General features: G+C 36.1%; 1 protein-coding gene across 1 annotated transcript in view; it reads left to right on the top strand.

Moving 5' to 3' along the window:
- CC2H3orf70 (chromosome C2 C3orf70 homolog) overlaps positions 1-27,087 on the top strand; it is a 93,335-nt gene that overhangs the window by 842 nt on the left and 65,406 nt on the right. The window lies entirely within an intron of this gene.

The following is a 27,087-nucleotide window of genomic DNA, read 5'->3' as shown; positions in this document are numbered from 1 at the left end:
TTTTGTTTTTTTCAGGCTGCTCGTTAAAAGAAAGAGCCCTTGGAAATCGAATTGTGGCCCATTTATTGTATCCAAATTGAGAAAACACTGAAGTGTAAGAGAAAGCTTCCGAGAAGTTAATATTAACAGTTTGGAAGGGTGAACTCCTTCAATACCTAGTTGTAGCGTATAGAGCCAATATATGAGACTGTTTTAAAATTACGAAATAAAATAAATGAAAGTAAGCTTTAATAATCTCAAACCAATTTACAAAAGCCAGAGCTAACTGGTCTAGACCTTTTCTCTATGTTTATCCTGCCTGTGATTTTTAAAACGTATTAAACTTAAGTAGCCATTTAATCAGAATTCCACAATTTGATTAGTTCACGATATTAGGCCTGCTGTATCCAATAAATCATCATTTAAAGAAATATGTTATAAACTTAAGTTTCAACATACCCTTATAATAGAGGTTTTTGGAATGTTTATTCAGGACACAAATTCTGGAAGTGATCTTAAGTTAAAATTGTTTTTTCCTTGTTGGTTAGGAAAAAATGGCTCCCAACAAGAGATGCAGTACATTGACAAGTCCTTGTTTACGTTAATTGAACACAGGGGGATATTTTAAATTGAATTTATGATTTGAAGAATAGGAGAATTCCTGCCTTTTCTTTACATTGAACAGTATTGATTTTTTGGTGTTGTCTGCTGAAGGGTCAGGTTCTTCCTATATTTCATTATTCCTATTGCTGTCAGATCATTCCTCATTATAAAGCATCATTTCAGTGGGGGACAGGATACAAAGTTGGAAGTAGCAACTGTAAGAAACCTGTGATGCTGAAGTGCACAAGTACGATGAATCTGGTGAGAGTCCATTTTCTAGGGAGGTATAGAATCATAGTACAGAATATGAGGAACATTAAAGACGGTCAGGTCAGTGCCTGTCTTATTTCAGCAGTCTCTCCACTAAGTACCAACATTCCTGATAGGAACCTTGCAGTCTTCTCAGGTAGCTTTGATTCTTAAAAATAGTCTCATATGGAGCTAAAATAAAATCAGTTACTTTCTAACTTCTTTCCACTGGTCTTATTTCTACCTTATGAAATCATGTAGAACAGTCTAATCCTTTTTTAGATCATGTTTTTTTTTTTTTTTTTCCAGCCCTTCAGATATACATATGAATATTCCACGGACATAGACTGTCTTCTCTCTGTATTCCCAGCCATTGTCACAATGTCTGGCCTGAAATAGATTTGAAATTCATGTTCGTTGAGTGACTGAATGAAAGTAGCCATCGTTTTCCTCTCGGGCATTGTTTTGTCCTGTTTATAAATCTCTAGTCCCTTCTGCCTCTCCTTGTGTGGAATAGTATCCAGGCTCCAGAGCATCCTGGTTGTTCTTTTCTGAATTTGTGCCAGTATGGTTGTGATCCTTTGAAGACTGTGACCCTTAGAAGGGTACGTAATATCCCAATTGTGGTTTGAGTCGAGCAGGACTGCTGTCTCCCATGTGTGAGATACTGCTACTGCTGCATCTAGCAGCACATTAGCTTTTCTCATATCCTCATCATATTGAGCTTGCTGCTGTCAGATTGAACTAAGATTGCTGTCGACTAAAGACATTAAGCCCCTTTTTTGTTTGTTTTACGTACATGGCAGTTAAGTCATGATGCTTGCCCATTGCACAGTTATATATGGATTTCTTTGGACTCTGATACCTTAGATGTTTTTCCCCATTAAATTTCATCTTCATTAGAATTATCCATTTATCTGGCTTATCGTTTTTTCAGATCCCAGCTCTTTCTTAGTCCATATTTGAGCCCCCTAGTTTCATGTGAGTCATATATGGGATGCCAACAGTAGTATAGTAACCTTTTGCATCTTCATTCAAATTATCGATAAAATTGTTGAATAGGAGAAGGCCACATACAAGAAACCTGAAGCTCACAGGTAGGACTGACCTTTAAGTTGATGGCAGTTCATTAAGAAGCACTCATTGTTATGGTCATTCAAATAATTAGCTAGCCACTTAGTATTGTATTTATCTTATCCATGTGGTATAATGAGAGCCTGGTCATATACCTTGTTGAAATCCTACCTTTTTGATATCTGACACTATTTATATTGCTTCTTTTTAATACGTGATCTATCTATAAACACACTCTCTAAAGAAGAAAGGAAATTTGATTAGTCTGGTTATTTAGTTTGGCTCCACAAATGCTTACCATTTTCTTTTCTTAGGGATTAGAAGCTATTTTTTAAATAAAATATCTGAATTAGGAAAGGATTGATGTCGAGTCTACTGGACTATCGTCAGTTCTTTTCTTTAAAAATCAGATCTGCATTTATTTGCTTGTTTCCAGTCTTTGGCAACCCTCCAGGTATCCATGCTTCCTCCACTGGCAGCAATTCAGTGATCACATTCACAAGAAGCTTCATTTCATTGAGAGCAGCACCAAGGTGCTTTGTTACAGTCTTCTGTCCTATACTGGGAATCAATTCTTTCTATCCCTTTTTTAGTCCAAATATCATTTTTCTTGAAAAGATGCAGAGCTCACACATTTGAGAAGTTCTGCTTTCTTTTTGGCACTCACAAACATTACAGCATCAGTCCTAAGCTGAATTTTTAAATTCTGTTTAATGTATATTGAGCACTTTTTTCTTTGTGAGACATTATTATGGAAGTTAGGGATATAAATATGAATACAGCTGGACCGTGCCATTTAAGCAGAGTATAAGGACGTGATTAATACTATATTTATTTTTGTATTCCTTTAAAATCACAAATGAGGGACATCTGGGTGGCTCAGTCGGTTAAGTGTCCGACTTCAGCTCAGGTTATGATCTCATGGTTCATGGGTTTGGGCCTGCGTCAGGCTCTGAGCTGACAGCTCAGGATTCTGTGTCTCCCTCTCTCTCTGCCCCTTCCCTGCTTGCACTCTGTCTCTCAAAAATAAATAAACATAAAAAAATTTTTTAAATAAAATCATAAATGGTAAGGGTGAGAAAACTATCAACTTGTTCACCAAATCAGAAAATGGTAAAATGAGAGGACCACTTTGATATTTGAGAGAGGAATTTCAGAACAAATGAAGAAAGTTCAGTTATATATGGTTCGTGTTAAACTTGTGAAATTCATAACCTTAGGAAATAGAAAAGACTAAAAATATATACATGTTCATAAAAGACATATAAAACATGTATATATTCATAGATGTGGTACTTGATGTATTATTAAAGGAAATAGCGTTTGGATAATGGCAGAGTTTGAGAATCATGTCTGGGAGGAAAACTATGATACGTACTGTAGGTGTCACTATTAAAAATAGGTTATTTAGTTGAAGAAACTATGGCCCTGAACGTGTAACTTTTTTTCTTCCCCCGGTAAAGAGCGATATTGGATGGAATTACTGAGTGAAGGATTCCAAGAGGAGTTTTGAGAGGAAAAAAAAGACATAGCTTGGCTAGGGAAGAGGAATGGGAAAGAATAAATCACATGCAGATAAAAAGTAGATTTTGTGGCAAGAATAGGTAGAACATGTAGAAGGCATAACAAATTAGATTGTTGAAATGAACAGGGAAGGTGGGTAGTCTGAGGTTTCAGTTGATAGAGACCTTAACATGATAGCAGTGATATGGGCAGTAGAGGAATGAAACTAGCAAGGGAGATTATTTTGTTATTATTGTAAAATAGAAATTCATTCAATAATATCAATAAATGGATTGGAATAGATTATTAATTTGGAGATAGAGGAAGAGAAAAGTTATAAAGGATAACTTCTAGACTTCCGCCTCATGCATATAGGATGGATGGTAGTGCCATTCATTCACTAACAAAAAGAAAATATTAAAGAAGAGCTAGGGTTTGGCTGAGCATGGATTGTGAATCCAGTTTTGAATCATGAATCCTGGGAGACCAGGAATTCAGTTTTGGATCTATTGAGTTTAAGCTGCCTTGTCATCACATAGTAATAATGTGAGTAGGCAATTGGATGCAGGGATCTAGAACTTAGAGGAGAGGTCTTCACTAGAGATAAAATAGAAGTCATTTACTTATTTTTAGATTACAGTTGTGGCCATGGTGAAGCCAGAAGATCACCAAGGGAGGGACTATGGTATGAGAAATGAAAATCTTTAGGCTTTCCCTTTAGAATGCTAATATTTAGAACACTAATATCTGGGTACAGGAGGATCAGCTTGCAGCAGAGTCCGGGAGGGAAGAAAAATATGGAAAGTTATTTTTTTGCATATTTTATTGCAGAAGCAGAGGGAAATGAGTGTTTTAAGAAACAGTATGAAAATTAGGGGTGCCTGGCTGGCTTAGTTGGAGTGTGTGGCTCTTGATCTCGGGGTGGTGAGTTTGAGCCCCATGTTGGGTATAGAGATTACTTAAAAATAAAATCTTTAAAAAAAGAAAGTATGAAGATTAAATCAGTTTTCGGCAGCTTATTTCTTAGAAATTGGCAAAATATACAAATAGTGATTTTCTTTATTGCTGAAGAAGAGGGTAAAAGGTTTAGTCTCACAACAGTAACTTCAAAAATATATTTAATTGCAGGGGCACCTGGGTGGCTCAGTTAGGCATCTGACTTCAGCTCAGGTCATGATCTCACAGCTCCTGGGTTCGAGCCCTGTGTCAGGCTTCTGTGCTGACATGACAGCTCAGAGCCTGGAGCCTGCTTTGGATTCTGTGTCTCCCTCTCTCTCTGCCCCTTCCCTGCTCACACTCTGTCTCTCTCTCTTTCAAAAATAAATAAACATTTAAAAAAAAAGAATATATTTAATTGCAGTATTAGTCAAAGCTATTTGAGACAGTAAATTCTTCAAACTAGAAAGAAAAGAATAGAATGACAGGAGCTGAAAATTAGGACACAGAAATTACAGTTAATATTTATTGAGTGATTACTTTGTACCAGAGTAAGCTTATTATGCTAAGCACTAAATAGACAATTATGTTATTATGTCCATTCTACAATTGAGGAAGGAGGCTTAGGGAAGTTAAGCTAGTAAAAGTAGAGCCTGGATTTGGATCCAGGCCTGTCTGATTCTAGGACCGAGACTCTTAACCACCATAGGTTCTACAGAGTAATTTAAAATTAATGCACAAAATCAACAGTTTTTGGCTCCACCAAAGCCAGTGATGGGAAAAATTGTTAAGAAATGAGTGGAAAATTTAACACTTGCAAAAATGAAATACAGAAGAATGAGAACTGTAAAGAGGTCATGAGATGTGATGGGGAATGACATCTAAGTTAAGAGTTAAGGAAGAAAAAGTGATTAGAAGGTGACAGGGGTGGGTGGGTAGTGTACGTGGTATGATGTTGGTGCCACCAGCAGAACTCAGAGTTGGCTTAATAAAATCACATAATAGATTAGTTCAGTTTTTTGCAGAAGACATCTTAAAAGATGTCTGTCTTTTTCAGATTGAAAGCAGGAAGAGTGGGACTTGATGTAGTCTAATAGATGGTATTAACATATCTAAAGAAAGACTGTCGCAGCAGAAGGTGGATGGGCAGCATGGAAATATAGAAAAATGGGTATTGGAGAGGCAGAATTTGGAAGTGTTTTTTTCAGAACTGTTCAGAGAAGGTGATAACACTGCCTAGAACTTAAATATCTGGTCTGTATGATTGGACTGTCCTACAAATATTTGGCTATAAGTTGGTTTCCTGTTTATCGATTTTCTGTAGAGAGAGGAGCTGATTAGAGAATTTAACTCTTAGGACCTTTTAGCAAATATACTTGTCTCCACTAGGTAGTGTATTAGCATTGTGGTTTTTGTGTCATTGTATTTGTTTTGGTTTCCTGCTTCTACACAACTTAGGGTAAACCCACAAAATCAAGTTCTGACTTAGCCAGGGTAATGCCTGCTGGTTTTCCTAAGGGGCATCTCAATCATATCAATAGCAGTTGCTACAGAAAAATATATTTAAGAAGTTTGATGGTGAAAACTATCAAAAAAAAATGGAGTGGTAGTTTTATTGGATAAAGGAGTCAGCGGAAGCTTTTTTTTCCCCCTAAGAATGAGGCTTCTTATCATGTCTAGTGGCTGAAGGAAGAGGATATGGAGTTAAGAAGACAAATGTGACATGAAGTTCTGAGTGAGATTCCTCAAAGCCTTTCAAAGAAAGAGAAAACTGATGGGTGTTTTTCCATCCACATGGTGCTTCAATCATAACACACATCAACTTCAACAACAACAATAACGGTGCTTATTGCAGGCATCTCTTTTTGCATGCAATCTTTATATTTGCAGGCATCATCTTTTTGCATGTGTCACCTCACTTAAACCTTAGAACAACCCTGTGAGGTAGGTATTGCTACTACCGTCATTTTTTAGATTAGGAAACTTGCTGAAGGTTACCTGTAGTCACTTTGGCTGTATATGGCAAATGTACATCAGAATCTTACAAACCAAGTGCCAACCAGGGCTCTGGGGCATTTGGTTCCACTCAGGGTACAGTGAGGATGACTTTCAGCTGTTTTAAATTCTTTCTGGAATAAGCAGGAATTCAGTAAATAAAGTAAAATAAGAACGGTTTCTGATTTTAAAAGAAGGGCAATTGTATGCAATATGAGCATTTTCAGAGTGGTTGCAAACACTATAAAAACTGTGCTTTTAAAAACTACTTAACAGTGTATTGTATAACATGAATCTTCAGTCACCTCATATCCTCAGCTGATCCCTAACTGGTGCAAACCCTTTTGGTTGTTGTTAGATTTGCATGCATACCATTAATTATTGCTGGCTTCCAAGCCTGTTGCATTTAGGGATTTGAACTGGATAGCTTTTGAGGATGTTTCTGTGGTAATTTCCTACATTCCAAGACCCCCATTTTGTTTAGGTTTATTCTCTCATACTGTAGAATTTCATTTATTAAAAGAATATTATAGAGAAATGTTATTAATTCCAAACAATAGTAGTAACATATGTTTAACAGTCAAAAGTTGTCTAGTAGAAGATTTGCTTTCTTGAAAAATAAAGAATGGTTTATACATAAAATGAGGAACGCACAGTGTAATCCTAGAAGGGACAAGGGCCATGGAGTCTGATACACCTTAATTGGAATCATGGTTCCTCCATTTATTGGCAGTGTGACCTTGGACAGGTTAGTCAACCTCTCTCAGTCAGTCTTAATGTTCCCTCTGGAAAACAGGAATAGAGGTTCCTATTTCACAGGGTGGTTGTGAGGATTAAGTGACACACGCAAAGTACTTAGTGCAAGTATTTAGTAAAAGTGGCTTGAGCCCCTCCTCAAGAAAACCAAACAAACAATATATAGAAATACCAGCTAGTATAATCATCCTGAGGGCAGGCTCTGGCTTGGACTTGGTGTTTGAATGCTGGATCTGCCCACTTGACCAGTTATATGGTTTGAGGGAAGTTAACCTCTTTCAGTTTCCTCACTTTTAATATAGAGATAATAATAGCACCAGTTTCATGGTGTAATGACTGCCAGTCTCCAGCTCCTTCTCCCTTCCACAAATGTTTAATGTTTAATCTGAAATTCACTTTGTGACCATACTCATTTGTTCAGTTAAACACTCAAAACAGCAAAGGTAGTATATACATTGTGAAAAATATATTTAGAAATTAATCAGTTTTTTGTTACCCTCCATTGGAAGGTCTGTTTTGTAATAGTTACTATGTGATGATTATCTACTTCTTGTCATGAAATCTGACAATGTACTCCAACTCCCATGCCCCTCCTGCATCCTGTTTTCCACCATTGTTTAAGCAATGGATAGTTCTGGTTTATTAGATATACCAGTTAATAGCTTTCATATATAGCAAATAAGGGTCAGAAGGTTTCAAAGGATCAGAATATTATAAAAGTTACATTGTATTAAAGTGAAATGAACATGTTTAATTTTAATGATTTAGAAGCTTTGTTAGGATCCTGTGGTCATACGTGGCCATCATTTGGAATGCTGATTTTATATGGAAAAATGGCCCAAGTACTAGTTGATACAGTAGTCCTGGCTGCTAGAATGTTGGACAAAGGACACTTAATTGTAGTCTTTGCAAATTACTTTACTTAGGTTGACAGAATTTTCATTCTGTGTTTCTCCTGTTATAATTGTTGGTTCTTCAATTTTCTGATAGTTAACAATATTCTGTAAGCACACTGCCAAAAACGTTAAGTACCGGAGTGCCAACAATATATAATAAATCCCTCCAGCTGTGTCTGCACAATGCCCTAAAACAGTCCTTTCAGGACAAATTCTTTAAACTTGCCTAGTGCTTATAAAACTAGATTATTTTGGTGTGATACAGATGTGTATTTCTTCCTCTGTATCTCATTACAACAGACTTTAGTGAAATAAAAACACTGAGAGTGTAATGATTTGGTATTTTCAGCATGCCTTTCTTAAGAATGAGGACATTTTCCTATATAATTACAATACTAGTCACATCTAAGATAATTAACACGAACTCAGCAGTGCTATCTGATATACAGTTTCCTTAATTGTCAAAAAATGACTTTTATAGCTGACTTTTTAAAAAATTCAGGGTCCAATCAAGATTCATACATCGGATTTCATTATTATATCGTTTTAGTTTCTTTTAATCATTCTAGAATAATCACACTTTTGGGGGGATGACATTGAAATTTTTGAACAATCCAAGTTAACTGCCTGTAGCATTTCCCATATTTTAAGTTTGCCTAATTGTTTAATCATGATTAGATTTAGGTTAACATTTTCATTGAGTTATTACAGAGGTGATATTGTATCCTATCACGTGAGAAGACATAGAATGTTGAGGTGTTCCACTACTGCTAATGCTAAGGTGGTAACTGACAAGTCTTTTATAAAGATACATTTCCCCTTTATTGTTTTTCTTTTTAAAAACCTTTTTTATTCCTTTTGTTTTTAGCATACTATCTGTGGGATACTTTGACAATGAATATTCTGTTCTCTAACAGACTTTATCCTAGTGATTTTAGTATTGACTGAGGAGTCTTAAGTGGATCACTTATTACATTGGTGGTTGCATAACAGTGATTTTCTAATTCTGCCATTCTTTCTACCATTGATGGAATTGTTTTATAAAAAAGAGGTTGGGGGGGCACCTGGGTGTCTCAGTTGGTTAAGTGTCCGACTCTTAATTTTTCGCTCAGGTCATGATCTCACAGTTTGTGATATCAAGCCCTCATGTGGTACTCTGCCCTGACAGCACTGAGCCTGCTTGAGATTCTCATTCATTCATTCATTCCCTCTCCCTCCCCCTCTCCCCTCTTTGTGCGCATGCGCTGTTCTGTCTCTCAAAATACATAAATACACCTTTTTTTAAAAAAAAAAAAGAAGAGGGTTTTCTTTTCTACCTGCATACCATCTTTTTTAAGTATTACTATAGATTACTTGCTTCTCTTTTATTTGTTATAAGTAAACATAACTCTTGATGCTCAAACTGTCTTAAATTTGGTCAGTGAGAGCCCCTTCAAGCTGGCTTCTGTGTCCTTTTGACATGTTCCTGTCAGTTTTTTGAGTACTTCCCTATTTTCTGGAACAAATTGTTCCAGGCTTACCTAGTAATTTCTGTGCCTCAGACCAGAAATGCATTGTTTTTCTAAGGATCCCAGATTCCTTTTAGTGATGAATGGCATGGAAACCATTATCTGGGCTTTTGGTGTGCTTATTTCTCTGAGATGTTACTGCATTTAGGCCCGTTCAGTGGATAGGGTGTGTGTGTGTGTGTGTCCGTCCGTCCATCCGTCCGTGTGTGTCCGCCCATGCCCATTCCCATCACCTTTCCCCAATACATATTTGTACCTTGCTTCTCTCTGAGTAAAAATCCTGGTTTCCAATACATCATAATATTTACTCATTTCCTTTATTCTCAGCTACACACAGGATAGTGTAGGGATTAGTACATTAGTACCACTACCAACAACAAACTGATGAATAAAGTTCAAGAATCTTTGCATGTTTTGGTCTTTAGGCTATATCCTAGGAACAATGTATAGTCAGAGCACTCTGTTCAAAAGTTTCTTGAGTTAATTTTTTTTTCTGTGTTATCAAGTTCATTGATTTCTGATTCTAATCAATTTCATGTTCACATTTTAATTTTTTTTAAATTGAACTTTTTATTTAGAAATAATTTATACCTTTACATGCAGTTGTGAGAAATAATACAGAGATCTGGTATATCCTTATCCAGTTTCCCAGTGGTAGTATCTTGCAAAACTGTACTATGGTGTCACAACCAGGAAATTGACATTGATACAGCCAAAATAATATTTCCATCATTGCAAGACACCTCGTGCTGCCCTTTAATTAATGTTTATTTTCAAGAGAGAGAGAGAGACAGAGAGTGATCAGGGGAGGGTTAGAGAGAGGGGGAGACACAAAATCTGAAGCAGGCTCCAGGCTTCGAGCTGTCAGCACAGAGCCCGATGATGCAGGGCTCAAACTCACAAACTATGAGATCATGGCCTGCGCCAAAGTCGGATGCTTAATTGACTGAGCCACCCAGGCGCCCCTGGTGTTGCCCTTTTATAGACATACTTTCCCTCTTGCCCCAGCCCCTCATTAATCTCTGGCAATCACTAATCTGTTCTCCGTTTCTATAATTTTGTCATTTCCAGAAGGTTTTATAAATGAAATCATACAGTATGTAACCTTTTGGGATTGGCTTTTCTTCACTCAGCATTATCTCTGAAGATTCATCCACGCTGTTGAGTGTATCAATAATTTGTTCCTTTGTACTGCTGAGTAGTATTCCATGGCATACATGTACCATAGTTTAATCATTCACACATTGAAAGGCATTTTGTGTTGCTAGTTTGTAGTTATAAATAAAGCTGACATAAACAAACGTGTACAGTTTTCTGTTTGAGCAGAAGTCTTCATTTCTCTGGGATAAATGCCCAGGAGTGCAACTGCTGGGTTGTATGGTAGTTGCATGTTTAGTTTTTTAAGAAGCTGCTAAACCATTTTCCATAGAGGTTGCCCCATTTTATATTCCCACCCACAATGTATGAGTGATCCAGTTTCTTCGCCACATTCTTGTCAGCATTTGGTGGTGTTGCTCTTTTTATTTCACTTTTATTTCAGTCATTCTAATAGGTGTGTACTGATAGTTCATTTTGATTTTAATCTGTATTTACCTATTAACATTCATGTGCTTATTTGCCTTTTGTGTATCCTCTTTGGTGAAATACATTTTATCTTTTTTTTTTTTTTTAGGACTTTACTTTCTTAGAGCAGTTTTAGGTTTACAGAAAAATTGAGTTGGAGGTACAGAGATTTCTCACATATTTTGCTGCCACACATGTGCAGCCTCCCCTACTCTACTATCAATATCACTCATCAGAGCAGTACATTTTTTACCAAAAGTGAACCTCCATTGACACATCATAATCACCTTGACTATAGTTTACCTTATGGCTCAATCTTGGTATTGTACATCCTATTTGGACAAATGTATAAAGACCTATATCCATCATAATATCACTGCCCTAAAAATCCCTTCTGCTCTGCCTATTTCTTCCCACATGTCCCTGGCAATCACTGATCTTTTTATCTCCATAGTTTTGCCTTTACCATAATGTCATATAATTGGAATCCTACAGTAGCCTTTTTAGATTGGTCTTTTTCACTTAGTCATATGCATTTTAAGGTTCCTTCATGTCTTTTCATGTCTTGATAGCTCGTTTTTTTTTTTTAGTGCTGAATAATATTCCATTGTATGGATGTATTCCATTTTATTTATTCACCTACTGAAGGATATCTTGGTTCCTTCTAAGTTTTGGCAGTTACAAATAAATCTGTTGAAAATACCCATATGTGGGTTTTTGTGTGGATGTTTTTTGACCTCCTTTGGGTAAATACCAAGGAGGGAGCACTATTGCCAGAGTCTATGGTAAGAGTATGTTTAGTTTCCTAAGAAACTGACAAGCTGTCTTCCCACCAGCAGTGTATGAGATTTCTTATTGCTCTGCATCTTTGCCAGCATTTTACGTTGTCAGGGTTCCATATTTTGGTCATTCTAATGAATGTGTAGTGGCATCTCACATTGTTTTAATTTGTGTTTCTATGATGACATATGATGTGGGTGGACATATGATGTGGGTGGACATATGATGTGGGATACTCTATGTGGAGTATCTTTGACATGCTTATTTGCCATCTGCATATCATCTTTGGTGAGTTGTCTGTTAAGATCTTTGGCCCACTTTTAAATCAGAGTTTTAAGAGTTCTTTGTGTATTTTGGGGGCACCTGGGTGGCTTAGTCAGTTGGGCATCTGACTTCGGCTTAGGTCATGATCTCACAGTCTGTGAGTTCAAGCCCCGCGGCGGGCTCTGTGCTGACAGCTCAGAGCCTGGAGCCTGCTTCGGATTCTGTGTCTCCCTCTTTCTCTGCGCCTCTCCTGCTTGCTCTCTGTGTCTCTCACTCTCAAAAATTAATAAACATAAATTTTTTAAAAATTTAAAAAAGTTCTTTGTACATTTTGGATAATCCTTTATCAGATATGTGTAATTCTTTTTATTATGTATTACTGAATTTTATTTGCTAATAGCTTTGTAAGGATTTTTATGTCTATATTTATGATGGGTGTTGGTTTGTAGTTTTCTTTTTTGTATTCTCTTTGGTTTTGGTATCAGGGTAATAAAGGTTCATACAATGAATTGAAAAGTTTTCCTCTCTTTTTTCTGAAATAAAGTGTTTAGAAATGATGTGAATTTTTCTTTTAACATTTGGTGAATTCTCTAGTGCAACCATCTAGGTCTAGAGATTTTCTTCTTGGGAGTTTTAAATTACTAATTCAATTTCCTTAATAGTTAAGAGGTTCTTCAAATTATTACTAATGAGTAAATTGGGGTAGTTCATTTTTTAAAGGAATTGGTTCATTTCATTCTAAGTTGTCAAATATATATGTGTAGAGTTTTTGTAGTATTTCCTAATTATACTTTTGATGTTTGCATGGTCTGTAGTGATACCCCTTACTTCATTCCTAACATTGCTAATTTGTATCTTTTTTATTCTTTGTCAGTCTGCTAAAGGTCTGTCAATTGTATTGATCTTTTCAAAGAAACAGTTCTTTGTTTCCTTAATTTTCTCTGTTGTTTTTGTTTTCAATGTCTGATTTCTGCTGTTGTGTTTATTATGTCCTTCTGCTTGCTTTGGGTTTGTTTTATGCTGCTTGTTTTAGCTTCTTGAGGATGAGAATTTAAGATTGTTGGTTTGAGATTTTTCCTCTTTTCTAATATATGCATTAATTTTTTTTTAATGTTTATTTATTATTGAGAGAGAGAGACAGAGTGTGAGCAGGGGAGGGGCAGAGAGAGAGGGAGACATAGAATCCAAAGCAGGCTTCAGGCTCTGAGCTGTCAGCACAGAGCCTGACATGGGGCTCGAATTCACAAACCGCGAGATGATGACCTGAGCGGAAGTTGGTAGCCAACAATTTGAGCCACTGAGGCGCCCCTAATATATGTATTTGTTGCTGTAAAATCCCTCCCACAGCACTGCATTAGCTGTGTATCACAGATTTTGAGATGTTTTATTTCCATTTTCATTCAGTTCAGTGTATATTTTGATTTCTTTTGAGACATCTTTCTGACTCATGGATTCCTTAGAAGTGTTGGGAGACTTTTCTGTTATTTTTATGTCAATTGATTTATAGCTTGATTCTATGTGGTCAGAGAATATACTTTGAACAATTTTAATTCTTTTAAACTTGTTGAATTTTGTTTTATGGCCCAGTATATGGCCCAGGTGTCATGGGCAATTGAAAAGAATGGGAATTCTGCTTTTTTGTTGGGTGAAACTCTCTCTATAAATGTCTATTAGATCCTGTTGGTTATTATGTTGTTGCTTATTTTATGTCTATGTATTATGTCAGTTGTCAAAAGAAGAGTGTTGATGACTCCAACTAAATTATGAATTTGTGTATTCTTCTTTCAACTCTGTCAGTGTTTGCTTCAGCTCTGTTGTTTGGTGCATATACATTTAGAATTGTCATTATCAAATGTTCCTCTCTGCTCTGGTAATGTTCTTTGCTCTTAATCCTACTTTACCTGATATAGGTATAACATAACTGCTTTCCTTTGACGTATGCCTCCATAATATATCTTTCCCCCACCTGTTGCAATACCACTGACTAGATTTCTTACACTGTACCTCTTATTCTCATGACTTATTCATTCTGTAACTGGAAGCCTGTACTTGCCACTCCCCTTCACCCGTCTAACCTATTCTCCCACTAGCAGCCATCAATTCTCTAGGTTTCTAAGTCTAATTTTTAATTTCTAGGTGTGATTCTGCTTTTTGTATATTTACATGGTTTGTGTTTTAGATTCCACATGTAAGTTAAATCATAAAGTATTTGTCTTTCTGTGACTGACTTATTACCTTAGCATAATACTCTCATGTTCCACCCCACATGGCAAGATCTCATCCTTTTTTATGGCTGAGTAATATGCTATTGTACATATATACCACTTTTTCTTTATCCATTCATCTATTGATGGACATTTGGGCTACTTCCATAATTTTGCTGCTGTAAATAATACTTCAGTAAACATAGGGATGTGTATGTCTTTTTGAATTAGTGTTTTATTTTCTTTGGTTAAATACTGAGTGCTAGAATTATTGGGTCATACGGTATTTCTGTTTTTAATATTTTGAGACCTCCATACTGTTTTCCACAGTGGCTGTACCAATTTACATTCCCAGCAGTGCACAAGGGTTCCTTTTCTTCCACATCCTTGTCAGCACTTATTATTGTCTTTTTGATTCTAGACATTCTACCAGATGTGAGGTAATATCTCAATGTGTTTTTGATTTGCATTTCTCTGATGATTCGAGCATCATTCCATGTGACTGTTTGATATCTGTATGTCTTCTCTGGAAAAATGTCTATTTAGGTCCTCTGACCATTTTTAATCAGATGCTGATGCTGATGGTTTGGTGTTGAGTTGTATAAGTTCTTTATATATTCTGGATATTAACTCCTTATAGGGTATGTCATTTGCAAATATCTTCTTCCATTCAGTAGGTTGCCTTGCCATTTTGTTGATGGTTTCCTTTGCTCTGCAGAATCTTTTTATTTTAATGTAGTCCCAATAATTTATTTTTGATTTTGTTTCCCTTGCCTTAGGAGACATGTTTAGAAAAATATTGCTACCGCCAATGTCAAAGAAATTACTGCCTGTGTTTTCCTCTAGGAGTTTTATAGTTTCAGGTCTCACATTTAGGCCTTTAATCCATTTTCAGTTTATTTTCGTTTATAAGAAAGTGGTCCATTTTAATTCTTTTGTGTATAGAATCCAGCACCATTTGTTGGAGAGACTGTCTTTTCTCCATTGTGTATTCTTACCTACCTAGTCATAGATTAGTTGATCATTTGTGTCACACTCACACATTTGAGTGTGAGTTTATTTCTGGGCTTTTTATATTCTGTTCTGTTGATCTTTGTGTCTGTTTTTGTGACAGTACCATACTGTTTTGATTACTACAGCTTTGTATTGTAGTATATCTTGAAATCTGAGATTGTGGTACTTCCAGTTTTATTCTTATTTTTCAAGGTTGCTTTGTCTCTTTGTGGGTCTTTTGTGGTTCCATACAAATAATAGGATTGTTTGTTCTGGTTCTGTGAAAAATGCTGTTGATATTTTGATAGAGATTGCACTGAATCTGTAGATTGCTTTGGGCAGTATGAACATTTTAACAATAGTTTTCCAGTCTATGAGCATGGGATATCTTTCTATTTATTTGTGTCATCTTCAGTTTCTTTCATCAGTGTTTCATAGTTTTCAGAGTATAGGTCTTTAACCTCCCTTGGTTAAGTTTTTTTGGCATTTTATTCTTTTTGGTGCAACTATAAATGGATTTGTTTTCTTAATTTCTCCGTCTGCTACTTCATTATTAATGTATGGAAATGCAACCAATTTGTTGGTATTAATTTTGTATCCTGCAGCTTTACTGAATTGATTTATTACTTCCAGTAGTTTTTTGGTGGAGTTTTTAGGGTTTTATGTATAGTATCATGCCATCTGCAGATAGTGATGGTTTAACTTCTTTCTTTCTAATATGAATGCCTTTTTTTTTTTTCTTGTCTGACTGCCATGGGTAGGACTTCTGTACTGTGCTGAGTAAAAGTGGTGAAGCGGACATCCTTATCTTGTTCCTCGTCTTAGAGGAAAAGCTGTCAGTTTTCCACCATCAAATATGATGTGAACTGCTGTTTTTTCTTATATGGCCTTTATGTTGAGGCACGTTTCCTCTAAACCCATTTTGCTGAGAGTTTTTGTCATCAGTGGATATTTAATTTTGTCAAAGGCTTTTTTGTATCTATTGAGATGATCATACGATTTTTATTCTTTGTCAATGTAGTGTATCACGTTTGTGAATGTTAAATCATCTTTGTGTCCTTGGATTTAATCCCACTTGATTGTGGTGAATTATCCTTTTAGTGTATTGTTGAATGCAACTTGCTAATATTTTGTTGAGGATTTTTGCATCTATGTTCATCAGTGATATCGGCCTGTAGAGTGTGTGTGTGTGTGTGTGGGGGGGTGTCTTTGTCTGGTTTTGGTATCAATGTAATGCTGGTCTTGTAAAATGTGTTTGGAAGCCTTTGTTCCTTTTCTACTTCTTGGAATATTTTGAGGAGAATAGGTATTAGCTCTTCTTTAAATGGTAGAATTCACCTGTGAATCCATCTGGTCCTGTACTTTTATTTTTTTGGTAGTTTTTTGATTAACAGTTCAATTTTATTACCAGTGGTTGATCTGTTTAGATTTTCTGTTTCTTCCTGATTCACTTTTGGAAGACTGTATGTTTCTGGGAATTTACTTATTTCTTCTAGGTTGTCTAATTTCCTGGCATAAATTTTTTTTTTGTGGTAGTCTCTTATAATTCACAGTATTTCTGTGGTGTCTCTTGTTCTCTTTTGTTTTCAATTTTCTTTATTTGGGTTCTTTCTCTTTTTTTCTTCATGAATCTGGCTAAAAGTTTATCAGTTTTTTTTTCTTCTCAAAGAACCAGCTCTTGGTTTAATTAATCTTTTTTTGTTTGTTTAGTTTCTATGTCATTTATTTCTGCTTTGGTCTTTATTGTTTCACTTCTCACCTTATGCATTATTCTTTTTCTAGTTTGTTTAGGTGTAAGGTTAGATTGTTTATCTGAGCTTTTATTTGTTCTCAAGTTAGGCCTGTGTCACTCTGTATTTCCTTCTTAGAACTGCTTTTGCCATATCCTAAAGAATTTAGATCATAGTGTTTTCATTTAAATTAAATTTTTTTAACATTTATTTATTTTTGAGAGAGAGAGAAACAGAACATGAAAGGGGGAAGAGAAGAGAGAGAGATAGACACAGAATCTGAAGAGGCTTCAGGCTATGAGCTGTCAGCACAGAGCCCAATGCAGGGCTCAAACCCACGACCTGTGAGATCATGACCTGAGCTGAAGTCAGACACTTAATTGACTGAGCCACCCAGGTGCTGCTCATTTAAATTTAAAGTGGCTGTCTTATATATAGCATATATTAGTTACGTCTTTTTTAATAATTAAATTTTTTTCTTAATGTTTATGTATTTTTGAGAGATAGAGACAGAGACAGGACATAAGAGGGAGAGAGGCAGAGAGAAAGGGAGATACAGAATCCAAAGCATGGTCCAGACCCTGAGCTGTCAGCACAGAGCCTAACTTGGAGCTCAAAGCCATGAACTGTGAGATCATGACCTGAGCCAAAGTTGGATGCTCAATCCACTGAGCCACCCATATACCCCATATTAGTCATGTTTTCTAAGCCACTCTGCCAGTCTTTCTATTTTAATTGCTGTGTTTAGACCATTTATATTTAATGTAATTATTGGTAAGTTAGGGATTAGGTCTGCCACTTAATTTTTTGCTTTATTTGGTCTTCCTGTTTTTTGTTTCTCGTTATTTTCCCTGTTTTGCTGTGAGTTACTTGGCCATTTGTTTAGAATTTCATCTTGATTTATCTGTAATATTTCTGAATATTCTCTTTACGTAGCTTTTTAAGGTTTGCTGTAGTGACTACATTATATATCTGTAGATTATCGTAGTGTATTGGTGTCCATTTTGAGTGAAGTATAAAAACCTTCCCTTTTTGTCGTTGTTTCCTACACTCATTTATAATATAACTATTTTAATATAACTATATCTCTATATACTTAGAACCATGTCACACAGGGTTATAATTTCTGTATTAATTGTCAAATATAATTTAGAAAATTCGGGGTAGAGCAGGTAAGTACTTTTCTACATTTTGCTTATTGTTTTTTATTTTTTCCTTTCAAAAGTTTCTTCTTTTATTATTCCCTTTTTGTTTATAGAACTTTCTTTAGCCATTCTTTTACAATAAGCCTGTTGGTGACAAATTCTGTTAGTTTTTTTTCACATGAGAATGTCTTGATTTCTCCTTCATTTTTTTTTTTTTCAACGTTTATTTATTTTTGGGACAGAGAGAGACAGAGCATGAACGGGGGAGGGGCAGAGAGAGAGGGAGACACAGAATCGGAAACAGGCTCCAGGCTCTGAGCCATCAGCCCAGAGCCTGACGTGGGGCTCGAACTCCCGGACCGCGAGATCGTGACCTGGCTGAAGTCGGACGCTTAACCGACTGCGCCACCCAGGCACCCCTCTCCTTCATTTTTGAAGGATATTATTATTATTATTGGGTATAGGATTCAGGATTGATGCTCTTTCCTTTTTGGCACTTGAAAAAATTGTGCTACTTCCTTCTGGCCTCCATGATTTCTTCTTCGTTTTTTTTTTTTAATGTTTATTTTTGAGAGACAGAGACACGGTGTAAGCAGGGAAGGGTGAGAGAGAGACGCACACACAGAATCTGAAGCAGGCTCTAGGCTCTGAGCTGTCAGCACAGAGCCCAACATGGGACTCAAACTCACAAACCATGGGATCGTGACCTGAACTGAAGTTGGCCACCCAGGCACCCCATGGCCTCTATGATTTCTGATGAGAAATCCACAGACATTTGTATTTTTTCACCTTATAGGTAAGGAATTTTTTTCCTCTGGCTGCTTTTTTTTAAATTTTTTTTTTCAACGTTTATTTATTTTTGGGACAGAGAGAGACAGAGCATGAACGGGGGAGGGGCAGAGAGAGAGGGAGACACAGAATCGGAAACAGGCTCCAGGCTCTGAGCCATCAGCCCAGAGCCTGATGCGGGGCTCGAACTCACGGACCGCGAGATCGTGACCTGGCTGAAGTCGGACGCCCAACCGACTGCGCCACCCGGGCGCCCCTCCTCTGGCTGCTTTTAAGATTTTTTTTCTTTTTCTTTAGTTTTCAGAAGTTTGAATATGATGTGTCCTGGCCTGGATTTGTGGGGGCTTACCCTGTTTGTGGTTTGCTCAGCTTCTTGAGTTGGTATAATATGTCTCTAGCCAAATCTGGAAGGTTTTCAGACATTATTTCTTCAAATAGTTTCTCAGCTCTGCTTTTTTTTTCTTCTGGCAGCTTCATTAATGCAAAACATTAGATTTTGTTGTTATAATCTTGTTATAATCTCATGGCTTCTGAGGCTTTATCCCTTTTTTAAGTCTGTATTCTCACTGTTGTTCAAATTGGGTAATTTCTATTGTATCTTCTAGTCCATTGAAACTTTCCTTTTCCATTCTTCTGTTGAGCCCATCCACTGAGCTTTTTGTTTTAGTTGTGTTTTTCAGTTTTCGTATTGGTTTGGTTCTTATTTTTCTATTTCTTTGCTGAGACTGTTTCTTTTCTGGGGCTTGCTTTATTTGCCACTGCTTCAAGCATATTTATAATTGCTCACTGAAGTGTTTTTTTGAAATTATGGCTGCTATAAATTCCTTGTCAGATAATTCTGACATCTCTGCCATCTCAGTGTTGGCATCTATTGTCATTTTTCATTCAGTTTGCATTCTCCCTGGGTTTTTGGTGCAACAAGTGATTTTTAGTTGAAACCTGGACTTTTATAAGACTCTTGATTCTTTTTTTAAAGTTTTTTTATTTTGAGAGAGAGAGAGAGAGAGCACATGCACAGGAGGGGCAGAGAGAGAGAGAGAGGGAGGGAAGAGAGAGAGGGAGGGGAGAGAGGGAGGGAGGGACAGGGGAACCCAAGTGGCTCCACACTGTCAGCATTGGAGCCCAGTGTGGAAATTGAACTCATGAAACATGAGATCATGACCTGAACCAGTCAAGAGTCAGTCACTTAACTGACTGAGCCACCCAGGTGCCCTGTAAGACTCTTGATCTTAAACCCTCAGTTTTTACTGGATATATATATATATATATATATATATATATATATATATTTTTTTTTTTTTTTTTTTACAGTGCACTATGAAGGGAAAGGGACACTGCCTCATTACTGATAGGAAGAGGTAGAAGTCCAGGCACCACCTTCAGCCTTTACTGACACCTAGTGGAGAGGAGTGTTCCTTGTCTCCTTGTTTCTGGTGGATGGGAGTGGGTTCTGGCTCTCCATGTGGTCTCCACTGGCACCACAGTAGAGATGACCTCATTACCAGACTTTCCACTGGGTCTCTGACACCACCAGGCTGGAGTGTTGAGAAACCTTTCTCTCCAGATTAGAAGTCCAGATTCTTTCTCTCCTCTTGGTCTTTGCTGTCATGGATTGGGTGGAGTACACAGTTTTTTCCCCTGATGTTTGGTTGGAATAGAGTGATAATTGTCTTCAAGTTTTCTGCTCCTTGTCCTTTGGCCAGAGAGAGCAGACATTTGTTGGGGTATCTTTTGTCTGGTTCCATTGGCTTTTTGTGGTTGACATTTTCTCCAACCCTGGCATATAAACCCACACAAAGAAACTGGGAACTAACTGTCATGTTAGTCCCTGAGGACGCTTGGGCCCTGAGGTCACTAACTGGTCAGCCTTCTTTTCTCCCTTGTTAGGAGTCACATTCTTTTATATTTAATGTCTAGGGTTTTTAGTTGTACTTATTAGTAAGGAAGAATAGGAAAAAGTATGTTTACTTAATTTTGCTGGAAGTATTTGTTTCTGTTTTCTTGATTTGATTTTAATTTTTGGATACATATTCAAAAATCAAAACTATATAAAAGAATACTGAGAAAAATCTCATTTGTATTTCTGTGCCTTCAACCCTATTCCAATTCACCTCCTCCTATTCATTTTTTATTAATTTTCTGTTGTATTCTTTGTTTCTTTTTGCAGAAGTATGTGTATTATATGAGTGCGCACATACATTTGTGTATTTATGTATGCATACATATTTTTATTTCTCCTTCTTAAACAAAGGCTTATCATACTGTATTACTTGTGTATTTATATACACATATATATTTTTTTCTCCTTCTTAAAAGCCTATATATACTCTTATTATTTACTGCATTGTGCTTTTTAATTTTGCTATTTATTCCTAAAAACCATTTCATAGCCAGATCCTTCTCATTTCTTTATGCCTGTATAGTGCTCTGTTGTGTCTATATGTGCAATAGATTTTTAACTTCTTTGTTATTGCTGGATTTTTTTTGTCATATTTTGTTACAAATAATGTTGCAGTGCATAACTCGCACATATACTGTTGTATTTTTGTGGTGGTGTTTCTTTAAAGTTTTAGAAGTGATGTTGCTGGACCAATTATAAATGCATGCATATATTTATTTATTTATTTTGGTATTGCCAGATTTTGCTCCATGTGGGTTGTACCATTTGCCTTCTTGCTTGCTAGCAGCATATAAGCATACTTATTTTGGGGGCACCTGAGTGGTTCAGTTTTTTTGAGCATCCACTCTTGATTTCAGCTCAGGTCATGATCCCAGGGTAGTGGGATTGAGCCCTGCCTTGGGCTCTGAGCTGAATATGGATCCTGCTTGAGATCCTGCTTGCCTGTTCTCTCACAGCCTTTCCAGTAGAGTGTATTGTCAAGCTTTTGAGTTTTGGCTGGTGTGATTGGTTAGAAATGGTATTTCATTTTAATAGCTTTAGCTTTCATTTCTTATGTTATGAGTGAGGTTAAGAATATTTGTTTTCACCCCCATTTTTCGAAGATATTTCCATTGAGTAGAGACTTTCAGTATATTGAATATATCATTCCACTTTCTTCTCATCTCATTGGTATTGTGGAGAAGTCAGCTGTCAGTTTGTTCATTTGAAAGTTATTTCTTCACTCTTAAGATAGTCTCTTTGTCTTTGGTGTTCTATATTTCTTTGTGTGTCTATATGTGGAATTCTTTTTCTTTATTCTGTTTGGGATTTGTTTAGAGTCTTCAGTCTGTAGATTGATGTCTTTCATCAGTTTCAGAAAATGCTTGACCACTCTTCAAATTTTATGATTTCCCTATTCTCACTATTTTCTTTTGAAACTCTAATTAATTGAATTTTATATTTTCACTTTATCCATGTCTTTTAACTTTGGCTTCATGTTGTGAATCCGTTTGTCACTCTCTCTTGCATTCTCAATGATTTCTTTAGATATGCCTCTGACTAGCTCTTCAAGTGGGTTTAAGCTGTTATTAGTTTAATCCATTGAGTTTTTTACTTTATTGTGTTATGTTATAGACATTCTATTTGATAGTTTATGGAATAATCATTTTGAAAAGACTTGCTCATTTAATAGTTAACTTGTTTTTACTCATCTTTTCAGTTCCTTTTATTTCTATAAATATAACAAGTATACTTACTTTATATTGTTTCTGATTGGTCCAGTAGTTGAAACTTTATAGATCTGATTCTACTGGATTTCCTAAGAGTCTTGTTCATTTGTATATTTTGTGATTTTTTTTTTTTTTAACTGTGAGTGCCTCCTTCTTGGGATGTTACCCATAGGAATTCCTCCAGACAGGATTTGTGTTTATTTTTGCCTGATGTCATATGGGTACTATTAGTACAGGATTGCTTTAAACTAAACAAATAGCTTGATGTATTTGGACCACTTAGGAGGATGAAGTTTGGTTAAACCTGTTGAAGGACAGCTTTTGCTTATGAGATACTATTTTGCTTCCTTCTCTCTTCATATGTCTTAAGTTTCAGATTTGTAAAACCCCTGCAGGAATATTTTTATTTCTAATTTACTGTTACTACACTGATACCAACTTTATGGGGAGTTTCTTCTTAGACTATTTATGGCAAGAATTAAGCTTTGTCTCTTGGACCCCGAGCTCCCAAAAGGTCATAAACCAAAGCTCAAGTTCACCTGTTTCTGCAAATGTCTGCAAAGTAAAAATTATGTTCATTCATACACTCATTTTTCTGAATTTCTACTTTTAATTAGATTTTGGCTTGATAATTCCATACTTTTTTCAGTTCATCAGCGTAGTGGGAATATTAAAATTTTTTTTGGCGTTTAAAAATTGTTTTTGTCAGGATTAGTTTGGTTGCCTAGTAAACCATACAGTCAGAAACAAATCTATTTTTAAAATTCCTAACATATGGTATGTCTTTTTAAAAGTTGCTTCAAAGCTTTTTTGGAACAGCATAGAATATAAATACATTCCCATATGAATTCATTATAGTAAAAGGCAGTAAGTATAATAATCTGGTTAACAGACATTAGACTGTAGGCAAGCTCTAACTATAACAAAATATCATCACTTGGTTCCTTTTGTGGAGTAGTAAGTGCTTCCATTCAAACATTGAAGAAATTATCACCTGATCATAGACTTAACTGTGGTTAATTTTTGGGTCAAATTATCACTTCTGTAAAATTATTTTGATTTGGGTAAGGCAATAGTCATTTGATTTCTTATAATTTTAGGCCAGCAGGTCATTTAAGAATTACTTTTTAAAGCCACAGTGCGATACCACTTCACACCCACTATGAGGCAATAACAAAAGGGAAGATAATAACAAATGTTGGCAAGGATGTAGAGAGGTTAGAACCTTCGTGCACTTTACATTGGGAATGTAAAGTGGTATCCATTTTGGAAAACAGCTTGGCCATTACCAAAAATGCTAAATATGGAGTTATCATATGACTTAACAGTTTCACTCCTAGATACATACCCAAGAGAAGTGAAACATGTCCACACAAAAACGTGTCCAAAAATGTTATAGAAGCATTATCCATCATGTCCAAAAAGTAGCAACAACCTAAATGTCCGTTAGTTGATGAATGAATAAACAATATGTGGTATATCCACACATGGACTGTTATTTGGCAGCAAAAATGAATGCATTACTACTGGTACATGACTACAATATGGATGAACCTTGAAAACATTATGCTAAGTACAATAAGCAAGCCACAAAATCCACATATGGTATGAGTCTTTTTATATGAAATACCCAGAATAGGGAAATCCATAGAGACAGAGAATAGATTAGTGATTGACACTAGCTGGAGGAGGGAAGAGTTGAGAATGTTTTAGGGTTCTCCAGAGAAGCAATCTGTAAAAGATGTGCATGCACACACACACACACAACACACACCACACACACCACACACACACACACAAAAGATTTATGATGATGAATTGGCTCATGTGATTGTGGAGGCTAAGTCCTACAGTCTGCCATCTGCAAGCTAGAGACCCAGGAAAGCTAGTAGTGTAATTCATTTCGAGTCTGAAGGTTTGAGAACCAGGGTAGCTGATGGTTTGAATCCCAGTCTGAAGTTTGGAGAAGATGAGGTGTCCCAACTTAAGCATGCAGGCAGGCAGGAAGTAAAAAGGAAAGAGTTCTTTTTTCCTTTTCTTTTGTTCTTTTTAGGCTCTAAAGAATTGGATGATACTTATTACCCACATGGGTGCAGGGGGTGGATCTTCTTTACTAATTCCATCTAGTCAAATGCTAACCTTATCTGGAAACACTTCTACAGACACACCCTGAAATACTGTTTAACCTAGGCACAATGTGATCAGTCAGGTTGACATAAAATTCATCACAGAGAGTGACTGCTAAGGGGTATGGGGTTTCTTTTCAGGCTGATGAACATGTTATGGAATTAGATAATGGTGATGTTTGCACAACTTTGTGAATATACTAAAAACTGCTGGCTGATACACTTTAAAAGAATGAATTTTATAGTGTGTGAATTATATGAATAAAAATTGTATGAAAAAATTTTAATTTTATGTCTTATATTGAGAAACAGATTTCCTTCATTATATTTATTTTTAGCCCAAGCCTCAGGAAAATATTTTTACAGGGTTATTTTGTTGTATAATTTATATAACATGAAATGACTTCATAAGAAGAAATCAGCAGGAAGAATGTGTTTTGTGTATGTGGGTGTGTTTTGTTTCTTGTGGTTGTTTTTTTAAGTAGTGTCAATTTACCTTAGTTAAAAGATTATGTGTGTGTGTGTGTGTACATATATATACATTTTTTTTTTTTTTGAGAGAGAGAGAGAGTGAGTGCACATGGGGAAGGAGCAGAGAGAGGGAGAGAGAAAATCCCAAGCAGGCTCGGTGCTGTCAGTATGGAGCCTGCTGTGGGGCTCCAACTCAAACCATGAGATCATGGCCTGAGTCAAAGTCAAGAGTCAGACGCTTAACCGACTGAGCCACCCAGTTGCCCCACTTGAAAGGTTATATTTTAAGAGGTGCACGGAAGGATAAGCCAGCTCTTATTTTAGTTGCTCACTTTGAGAATGTCTCTAAACCAAATTGTCAGTGGATATTTAGCTTTCATTGTATAACTAAGGTAGAAATATTACTTTTGTTTTAATCTCTTTATTCTTAATATAGACTTTACTTTTTGGGTGTCATATCTTTTATTACTCTTTAGGCTTCTCTTAACTCAGAATATGAACAAGTGTGTTATAATTTTTTGTTTGAATATTTATATATTTTGGTAATAGGAAAGGTCTAAAATTGCCTTCTTAATAATAAGAAGATTAATATTATCAGATTTGTTAAAATAACTGCATTTTTTATATTTACCTTTAATAAGTTTATACATTCATTATATTTCCACCTCACCTTTTTGCCCTGGTAAATTGTTAACCTTGCTCTTGTTATTAATTTTGTTGGATGGCACAGTGTTTGTCTTGTTAGCCATGTTGCTCTGCCTATGTTATATAGTGGCTATTTTTTTTAAGTTTATTTATTTATTTTGAGAGAGAGAGAGAGGGAGGGAGGGCAGGAGGGAATATGAGTGGGGGAGGGGCAGAGAGAGAGGAAGAGAAAGAGAATCCCAAGCAGGCTCCAGTGCAGAGCCCAATGCAGGGCTTGAACTCAAAAAAAGTAAAATCATGACCTGAGCTGAAGTTGGATGCTTAACCGACTGAGCCACTCAAGTTCCCTTATACTGGCTGTTTTTATAAAATAATTTTAGATTTATAGTCATAATTCTGTTAATTCATCATTTAGTATATAACATATGAGAGCCCTAATTATTTGTGAATAATATTGACAAGAATGTAAAATTGGAGAAACTTAAACTATCTGAGTTTAACTTGTTACTTTGAATATTTTCTATAATCCTTTTTCAAAATGGTCATCAGCCTCTACAAGAGGCTTAGGATGCTATGGATTCTATCTTTGGCAGTATAATTATTAGCAAGTTGTTTCTTAAATTGAGAAGTCCTACTTCTTAGTCTACCTCTGATTTCTGCTCTTTGTCCTACCTGTCCCTACTATCCATCCACTATTTACTTAGCACCACCTGTGTGTAAAGCCCTGAGCTAAGTGCTGGGAATATTGCCTTGAATAAGATAACCATGATTACTACGTCATGGTGCTTACATTCTAGCAGGAGAGGCAGGCATTAAATGACTTATTACACAATTAAGTGTTTAATTACAAGTGCCATTTTTATTATGAAGGAAAGAGAGCTTAGAGTGTGATACCAATGGGTGGGGTGATAAGGGGAAAGGCTTTTTTGAGAAAGTGATGCTTGAGTTGAGAGCTGAAGTACAGGTAGGAACTATATAAAGGACTCTGGGGGAGTGGAAGGAAAAGAGAGAGCCATCATAAACGGGTGGTAGGGAGGGAAATGCATGGAGATCCCTTGGGAGGAAAGGAGATTGGTTTCAAGGAGTCAAAAAAAGGCCAATATCCGTCTTCATTGTTGTCATTTATTTGCTTGTTGGACATGGAAGTGATCTAATCAAGATTTGTAGTTTATTTACTTAACTTTTATTTAACTCTTCATTTTGAATAATTTTAGACTGAGGAAAATACTATAAAATCAGTATACATTCTTTACCCAGATTTCCCCAAAT

Source organism: Lynx canadensis, chromosome C2, assembly GCF_007474595.2.
Source record: "Lynx canadensis isolate LIC74 chromosome C2, mLynCan4.pri.v2, whole genome shotgun sequence".
Lineage (NCBI taxonomy): Eukaryota > Metazoa > Chordata > Mammalia > Carnivora > Felidae > Lynx > Lynx canadensis.
Note: the sequence above shows the minus strand (reverse complement) of the source record. Positions and strands in the feature narration are given on the sequence as shown.